Source organism: Coturnix japonica, chromosome 11, assembly GCF_054131305.1.
Source record: "Coturnix japonica strain WE chromosome 11, WE-NBRP24, whole genome shotgun sequence".
Lineage (NCBI taxonomy): Eukaryota > Metazoa > Chordata > Aves > Galliformes > Phasianidae > Coturnix > Coturnix japonica.
In genome coordinates, this window is record NC_140673.1 from 10,735,535 (window position 1) to 10,745,137 (window position 9,603).

Below are 9,603 nucleotides of genomic sequence, written 5' to 3' on the forward strand. Positions count from 1 at the left end.
AGGAAGATGAAAAGTTTCCCATTCCATTTACTAGTGGTGTAACAGCTGAGCACCCATTAGTTTAACTCATGCACTTGGGATTCATTTCTTTGCTACCATTAATCACTTTATCTTTCACTGAGAGAACAGAAAGGCACGCTGGATTCTGCTTTTGAGATGGTGATAAGATTCCTACAATAAGAAAAATAAGACAGAAAAGAGTAAATAAAACATCTTTTTCTTTTTTTAATCAAAATTATCAAAGACTTCTTAATGTTGATATAACCATGCTTTGATTGTTTGGGGATGTTTGTACAAGGCTAATGCACTCTTACAGAGCCAAATCAATTCCAGAGGGAGATGTCAAATTAAAACCCTGTTGCCCATATCACCTGCTGCTCTAATCTCCTCAGATCACAAACCAGTTCAGTCAGCTCTGTTTCTCAGCTTTCCAATTTCCTGCAACACGAGAACACAATTGTGATCCATTTACAGTGCAGAAACAACTGCCAGAGCAAAGATTCATTAAGAACTGCTCTTCAAGTAAGCAAAGATGCACAACAGAGCTCTACCAATGATACACAACAGAGCTCTTGCAACAACACCAGGGTTTTGCCAGAAAATGAGTATTACTGTTAAAACCTCTCAGCACTCTTGTTCTGAGCAGAGAGCATCAGTACCTCCTCTACTTGAAATTCTATCTTGAGGTCCACTGCAACCTGAAATCAGATGGGACCGGCCAGTTCACCTGTGGAGTTTCTGGTTAAACAAGGCACATCGCAAATACCTTCAACTTTTCTGGAGCAGACGTAGCTCCAGAACAACAGTAACACCAACAGAAAAGGTGGGGTTTAGCTCAGAGCAACAAGGAAGCAAATCTGAATTCTCAGAGACATAGGGGAAATGGGCAAATCATATCCTGGTATTGCTGTTTGTATGTAAACTAATGGGAGATAAATGGGACTCAATTTTGAAGGTCAGTACTTTGCAGAGAGATACAATTTTGATTCTATTTGGACCTGGGTACATAAAACTGTTTTCCTAAGAATACCGAACAACTCTCTTCTGACAATGAGGGCTCCTACTGCCAACTTTGACATGCAAAAACCACAACATTCATTATTAACATACAGAATATTAGCGATCAATTCTTAATGTCCATTTACATTCAAAGGAGTGTTAACTTATTCAAATGAATTCTTCTGTGTCAAATGCGACAATTAAGCACATAAAACTACCCTGTATACCTAAGCAATTGCTAAGTTTTACAATTACACCTATAAAAACAGGCTTGCAGGCCAGCCAAGACTGAGGACTTAGTACTGTAAACACTTTAAAAGATTAGTACACTGCTGCAAAGAACATGCAGCCTGAACAGATAAAACTGATAAGGGATGGAAAAAGGGATATAAACACAAAGCAGAGCAATCAAAGATTTATCTTGAAGAAGGAATAGGTTAGTAATCTAGGGATAAACTAAACAAAGAGAAGAAAAAGAGAATGTTGATACTAAAGGCAATGAGACACAAAGAAGGGCAAATGTGGAGCAGAACTGATGAAAAATAATAGAAATGGGAGAGAAAAAAAAGTAGGATTGGATAAGATGATCAGTTTGTCAGAGAGGATGTCCAGACAAAGCCCTAGAAGAATAACCCAAGTCAAAGGGTTCCAGCATTGCCTGCTTCTCCCACATAATCCAATCCTCTCTTTTTTCAGTGCAAGAATACATTTAAATGGGCAGTTATCTGACAGGACAGGGAAAACCTTCACCTGAGTTCAGAGGCATCTGAATTTTTGGGTCAGTAATTAACACTGTATACTCCAAAACTAAATGTGCCTCAGCTTAAAAACCCCATACTGCATTCATTTTATAGGGGTGGGAAGCTTCAATATTCTTTCACACCTATAAGGGTTAGAAGGTTCTTGTAATTCTTTATCTAGTCAAATTATATTTCTTTGAAAAGCAGAAAATTATACAACCACACCTTTTTATCACAGAATCACCAAGGTTGGAAAAGACCTCCAAGTCCAACTGTCCACCTTTCACCAATATGTCATGCTAAACCACATCCCTTAGCACAACATGTAAATGCTTCTTGAACACCTGCAGGGGCAATGACTCCCAGTCGTCCTTGGGCCACCTGTTCCAGAGCCCAACTACTTTCCTAGAGAAGAATTTTTTCCTAGTGTCCAACCTGAATCTCCCTAATGTAACTTGATGCCATTCCCTTTCATCCTCACTAGATACTGGACAGAAAAGGTCAACATCCCCGTCCCCCCAACCTGGCCACAACTTCCTTTCAGTTGCTTGTTACTGTTCATTATATTAAACAGTATTCACACAATAAAGTGTTGAGCCACACAGCTGCACAAAATCTAGTAATAGCTGTAAAAGGTAACAGCCACCTGGTCAGTAAATAACCTAGCAGCAATTAGATCATGGTTGTTACAGCTAAACAAGGTGAAAAGAAACATCTCCAAGCTGGCCAAGAAACTCCCAGACAGAGCCTGACCGATACTATAACACAACACTATGGCTGCAGATTGATGCACCTGTATTCCCCTGCATTTTTTGCTGTCCTCAACTTCATAATTCCTTTCCACAGTTTAATACTAGTAATTTAGGTAAGGTTTCCTTTTACTTACAGGCTATTGCTTCCAATCTGTGTACCAGGTTTACTTTTTCTTTTGCCATTAGTATCTTACGTTTTTCTCTCCATATAAATCCTTCAGGATAAAACTACATTTGCAGAAACCCACCTAAATACTATTTGAAGCTCTCTCAACATTCAAGGACTATCATTTCTTATATTCTCACAAATGCAAGATTCATCTCCAAATCAACACATTTGGTACACGGAATCCACACAAATGTGCAAGTATAAATGTGCACATGCTCTTCCTCCAAATAGTTAAAACAGGAGTAGAGGATAACAGTAATAATATCTGAAAACTGAGAAAGCCTGTTTAGATTTTCCTACTAGCTCTGTAGTTTGTGATCCTACATAGTCTTACAGCTGGACCTAACCAGAATATCTTCACAGTTAGAACTACTAAAAATACTTATGAATACACTTTGGGAATTTAATAATTGTTCAAACCTAAGGAGAGCCACATTGAAATCATTACAGGCAACTTGCTAGGAACCACAAGTCCACAGCATGATGAATAGACAAAGGAAAAATGTAGGTAGAGATCCCATGAATTTCTTTTTCTCTTGGGCTCTGGCTGTAATCCCAACATCAAGTCCCATGTGCTGCATTGCTGCACTTCCTGCTGAAATCTCTTTAAAGAGCTGCAGTTTCTCATGCCCCTTCCAGTGCCCTGCGACCCATTCCAGTGGTACTTTGTCCAGTCTTTAGCAGAAGAGTGAACTCATTACAGCTTCCTCCCCACTCACCCCCCCCCGCCCCCCCACCCTCCCCGCCCCCCAAAAAAAAACAAACAAGAAAGTCTTATGGGAAAGATTTTATAGTGCTTTCTTATATTAAAAATATGACATATGGTGACTTCATGAGGCTTGGAATGACAAGCTTGTACTGTAAGTAAGGAAGGTTTGGAAGAAATACTGTGTAAACAGTTTCCATTAGCATAACTAGGACGCTGATCTGAAGTATAAACAGTCTTATATTTCCAGAATTGACAGAGATCAATTTCATTTTAAGAGGTGAAAGGGATAGAAATCGTAAGGATCAGCCTCAAGCACTTTACAGATTTGCTGGAGTAGGTGTGGGAATATCACCCTCAAAGAACGTCAGACAGGAAGAAGTCAGGAATTAAACTGTTTCTGCTTATGTTGCAAACTGTGCCCCTTAAAAACTCAAAAGGGAAGGCCAACAAACTCTCCTCAACTCATCGCATATTGAAAATCTTTGGCATTGTTGGGTTTTTTTACTCCTTCCTTCAGTGCAGGAACACAGAGATGGCAACTCCTTAGAAGAGACAGTAGGGAAGCAGCCAGCACATGCAATAGTAAGGGTTTTATACACAGCGCTTAGAAATTAATGGATAAGTCTCTCCAACTCCGGTGAGCTTTGTGCCTGTACCTCATTTTACTATAAAGACGATTCCCAGCTTTTTTCCTCTCTGCAGTTTTATGTGCTGCTTCTCCCTTTGTCCTCAGGTTTTAGAGAACATTCGTCTGTTCACTCTTGTCTGAATATCAGGAGTTTTTATTGTGCCTTAGAGGAGTATAAAGCTATTAAAAAGAGGCATTTTCTCTTCCTAAATCTCAAGGTGAAATTTATTTTCAAACTAGGTATGCCCTTGATTTCCCCTATTGTTTGTATATGTAAATATCTACGCAGATCAAAAGCTTAATATATTCAAGTGCTTCCATTTTATAGTCACAAAACACTTAAACGTGCGCTCAGTTTTCACTCCATATGAGGAGAGTGTGGAAAAAAAAACAAACAACCCTCGCAGCTCCAATACACCCAGCAAGAGGGAAGTGAATGGAAGGAAAGATCTTGTTTTGGCTGCTAAGTAAAAGCTGGGTGAGAAAATCATCTCTTCATCCAATGCCCAGAGACCATCTATCAGCTGCAGCTCATGGAAATAAACTGTACCCAGTATAATGCCCAAGCCACTTTAAGTTGGCACGTAGAACAATTCATTCTGCTACAGAGAACTGAAGGTCGTGAGGCTGTGAGTGAAACTAACCTGAAGTATTGAAGTAGCTCACAAGTCAATGAAGAACTGGTATTTGCAAGTCCTGCAAAGGCTTCTGACACTGAAGTATAACTGGGACACAAAATGAACCTCCAAGGTTTTTATTTTGTTGTTGCTGTTACAGGTGCTCCAGCCTTCTGACCATCGAGTACTTTGGAAGCCCATGTAAAGTATATGACAGCCTGACACTTTTTGAGATAAAGGAGTTGCATCAAATCAGTATTTCTCCTGCAGGAATCCTATTTTAAACCATATGTTTCTACCCATGAAGCATAAAGTTCCATTGTAGGAAGGGGTGAATCTGAAACGGCCCGCACTGCACAAAGTACTCCCAATATTGCCACGTGCGTGTGTTAAAGATTCCCTTCTCAAAGCTGCCTTTTCCTTCTGATGGCAAAACGGCTTTCGATCATCTCCTAAATGAAGTACAATAGCACCAACTGCTGCTATCTCACCCGATGACTGCTAGATCCTATTACTCTAAAAGCATGAACTACTTCCCAGCACAAAGGCTCATTTACCTCACGAATCAGCTGCAACCCATCTTCGGCCTCAGCTGCCAATGAAGCTCTTTCGTCTCTATTCAAATGCAAACCTCCCGTGATCTGAGCAAAAGAGAGAGACGCCGTCCTTGGGGAGCAGCTAGAAATCAGCTTCCTGGTTACACAACAACAAAGCCATCTCCCCCGGAAAAGTCGGTGGAAAAGTACTTCATTCTTGCAATTAGCAATTACTGAATAACTCCCGTTTCACTTGGAAACATCCCTTCCAGATGCTACATTTCTATCACACGTTTCCATGCCTGTCCCACCTCCTTTGACTTGCACTGCGGCCGCGTGCAACGCAGAGATGTACCGAGCAGCATCAGTACTGCGGCCTAACAAAAGGACTCCAAGGAGCTGAGAGCTTTTAGCAGCCGCACTTAGCCGATGCTTCGATGAATTCGACCGGCTGCCTTTTCCAGACTCCCTGCTATACACGAAGCCTTTGGAAAAAAAGCATTTTGAGAGCTCTAACAACTAGCTAAGCCTGTGCTGTTCTCACTTGCTTATATTACAGGTATCTGCCACACACAGGTATCTGCAGATTGGGCAGACATGGCCTTTGATAATCAGGAGGCAAAAATAATGGAGCAATTACAAGGTAACGTACACACATGTAAAGAACCCTGATGCTCAGCATTAAAGGCTAATAGTATTTACCATCAGTAAGAGCTTAATCGTTACTCCCAGTTCCTCATTACCTCTGAAATACAGCACACATCAGAACCATATCACTTTAGCGAGTCCTCACTCTGGTCAGAGATAAATGGCAGCTTTCTAATTATGATTACGTCCTCTCGTTTGTGCTATAACTGATAATGACAGCAGCGTGCCTGGCTGCCTTGGCTGCTCACCTGCATTCTGATAACTACAGAACTGCAGAGTACTGAAACTTTTATTGAAGCTTTTGAGCAATTAGAAATACGTAACAAAACACCTCTGGAAAAGCTCAGAGTTTGTGAACATTACATAACAAGGTAACCAACAGCTAATGAATGCTAAGTTACTGATTACAGATGTTTTGTGCTTGAAAAAACAGCACACCTGCTTCTCACTTCTGACACCTCTACTTCAAGAACTAAGCAATACCAGTTAAGACACCAGCTCCAAGCCAAAAGCTAATGCCCAAAACACAAGCAACCACTGTCTCAAGATAAGCTGCTCTTTAACAAGTAATGTGATCTAGAAGGGCAGATAACAGCCCTTTTGTTCACAACGAACACTTACCTTATGCCACCTTTCCAGACGGGAACTCATCACTAGATTCTGATCCATTGCATTTCCCCGTGAAGAGAACAGATTGCCTTAATCAAATGAGTGAACTCTGGAACAGTTCAACAGTTTTGGGGGCCTGACATTTGCGGTAGTTGTTATTTTTAACTTGTATGAGTTTGTTCCATAGTTTCCTTACTGCGCTGTCCAAATAAACCTGATTACATAAATGTTTTGTATGCTGTTTCTTTTCTCAAACTCATTTCTTAACAAATGAGAATCTCACAGCAGTCACAGCAGGAGATCCTGACTGCACCCAGGTTCAGAGGTAGTGTGCCACCAAGACAGTGTCCACTTGGCAGCCTTATTGCAGGCCACTAACATACGCTGTGTATCTAGGATAAGCTTGTAACACACCCCTAGTTTTGGATTTCTCAGCTAGCAACAACAAGATAAGGAAGTTACGAGGGGGTTAAAACGAAGACCCAACAAGTATAATCACATTGAGCTCCCTCACAAGACAGTCTTGGTAGAGGTATCTTAAGTGCTAACCTTTTTAGGAACTGTAAAACAATAGGGAAGAAAAAAAAAGATGCCTCCTGAAAACAGCAAGCTGATAGGTAAAGGAGCTCGATTAAATTTCACTCCATACACATGGGAGAAATTTGAGATCCTCCAAACCTCGTTAATCCAAAACATTCTGTACTTAGTTCCAGTAATAAGAGGCTGGAAACCTGACTCACACTATGAACTACATGCATCTCAAGGACCTTTTTACTGTTAGTGGAAAGCACCGTTATTGATGAGCAACCACCACCACTCAGATGCAGGCCATTTTGTGGGAGATTCTGGTAAAGAGCCACAAACCGTGGCACAGAAACAAGACTGAGACAGGTCTGCAACACACATACACGCATGCAGGTTCCCACATCAACATATCACTGCAGTCTATTTTAAAACCAAGTTAAACACTTGGGCTAAGGGACAAGAATACGCCGGTCTGCTCTCAGACCAGAGGTAGTCCAAATGAAAGCTGCCATTGTGTGGATATTTGGATTGACAGATCATTGAAAACCGTTTCAGCCTTCCACGTCTATTGTAGTTCGACTAATTCATATTAACAGCAAAAATCTAGAATCATTAATTTCCTTGCTTCATGCTCTTTTGTGAGCCTAACAGTTGAAAAGACATCTGTGGAAAATTATAGTAAAATCGTATTAGCTCTGCATGACACAATGGTATTAGGGTTTGCATTTTATCCCATGACTTTCATAAATCAGGTTTATCATGCCATAGCAAGTCACACACATTATTTCAAATAATTGAAGTTAAAAGAGGTTTAACAGAGAGGTGAAATTTAACAGCACACATTTATTTTCTCTCTGCAGTGCATAGGATGGCCATTTAGAAGTGTAAGACAACGGCGATCACTGCTATTGCCTAGACAGAACCAGAGTGAATTTTTGCCTATGGTCAGACTTGTTACCTTCACAACAAGGCAAAGAAGTTAACAAATGCTGATGTCACAAGACAGAAGCAATGAATTCCTAGTTATGCTCAATATTCACAACATTCTACCTCAAAATCAATACTTTACCAATCACTTATAGCAATCATCCTATGGTATTTTCCAATGCAAAATATATCTGTGCAAGCAGCAGTTTTTCCACATACAAGTGTTGAATTTCAGTCCCTTTTCTAGCTTCAAAATACTTAATTTTTACTTGGTGATCAATTTCCAATAGTAGAAAAACTGCTGTGTTTAGCAGTTATTAGCTCTGTACTGCACAGAAGTGTAAGCTATGTCAATTTACCCATGACCTAAATTGGGGTTTTGCATGGTCAGCTAGCTTACTCAGGGAGAAAGATGCAATAGTTAGCTGAATCAGACAACTATCTCATTAAATATGTTTTCTTTGCACATTCTAATGAAGGAAATGACACAATGAAAAAGATGCACCATCTTTCAAGCATAGAAATCTTAACCTGTAAGGTACCACGTAGATTTTTTCTGGCATTTCAGTTAATAGAGAAACTACACACCACTTCCTCTAGCCTTCAGAGCCTCAAAAAAGAGGAGCAAAATTAACAAGAAGTTAAGCTAACTAACTCGCAGTTGCCTGCAGTGACTGCAGAAATACAGCTCGTGATGCTTCTGAATGTCCTTTCTCACCTTTTCATGGCAGAACAGAATCCTCATCTCTGCCATGCTACGAAAAGCTTCCACGTTATTGCTGCTTTTTCAGCAGTTCAGTCTAGTCTTTCATATCCATATGCGGCATTGCTAACTTTGGTTTGGAACATGAAGAGCTGCAGTAAATAAAATCAGACACCTCTATAATCTAAATCTAAGCTTTACCTAATGCTTTACTAAGAAAACCCTATTTGCCGTGGATACAATATGGACAACGACTGTTTACAAGGCTAGTAGTATATACTTAATACGCCTCCTGAGAAGCAAACCGCTAAGTGCAGAGGTCTTCTTATGCATAAATTCTAATGTAGCTTCATCATTGCATCATCTTAGGTTGTATGTCAAAATGTCTAGTTCCTGTTCAGAACTATAGTGCCAGTTCATTTTGGCATTTTAAAACTAGCACTGTAAAAAAATAACAGCACACATCACAAGGGACACACATTCCTTCTCAGTGGAATAAGAACATTACCATAAATGTATGCATATAGACATAAGTAACTGTGCTTTAGTTTTGTACTCAGAAGATCATCTAACCGCCTTGATCACTGGGGAATTGGAAGCTCAATGAACACCCAAAAAACTCAAATTAAGAAGATTACAAGTGAAAAAGCAATCCCAATGAAGAGGCATTTTTAGATGACAATCTGCAGGACTGCTCCATTTGATCACGTTAGACTACTGGGAGAGCAAATTAGGGTATTAGTCCACTGCACACAGAAGTTAATTCTTTTTTTCTGCTGCTTATGTCTTGTAGAAGTATTACTGCTTAGTAATCTCACTTTAGGAAGCTCTCCCATTTATGAATTTTCTTGCATTTTTAATCTCTTAATTCTCTTTTCAGCAACTTTTCAGTAACCAGACTAATTATTTCCATCACGCATAAAACACAGAGGCTCTTTCATAAAAGTTTTATCATAGAACAAAAAAGACCTCTCTCCATTGCAATCTACAGTCTAACTTCCACACAAGCAGCAACGAGTGAATTCAAAGGTAGGTTCCTGG

At 40.0% G+C, this 9,603-nt stretch overlaps 1 long non-coding RNA gene across 1 annotated transcript in view; it reads right to left on the minus strand.

Moving 5' to 3' along the window:
- LOC107317189 (uncharacterized) overlaps positions 1–5,456 on the minus strand; it is a 28,902-nt gene extending 23,446 nt beyond the window's left edge. The window contains exon 1 of the long non-coding RNA XR_014932994.1: positions 5,172–5,456. This is a non-coding gene — a long non-coding RNA (uncharacterized LOC107317189). The remainder of the gene's footprint in view (positions 1–5,171) is intronic.
- Between the last annotated feature and the right edge of the window lie 4,147 nt (positions 5,457–9,603).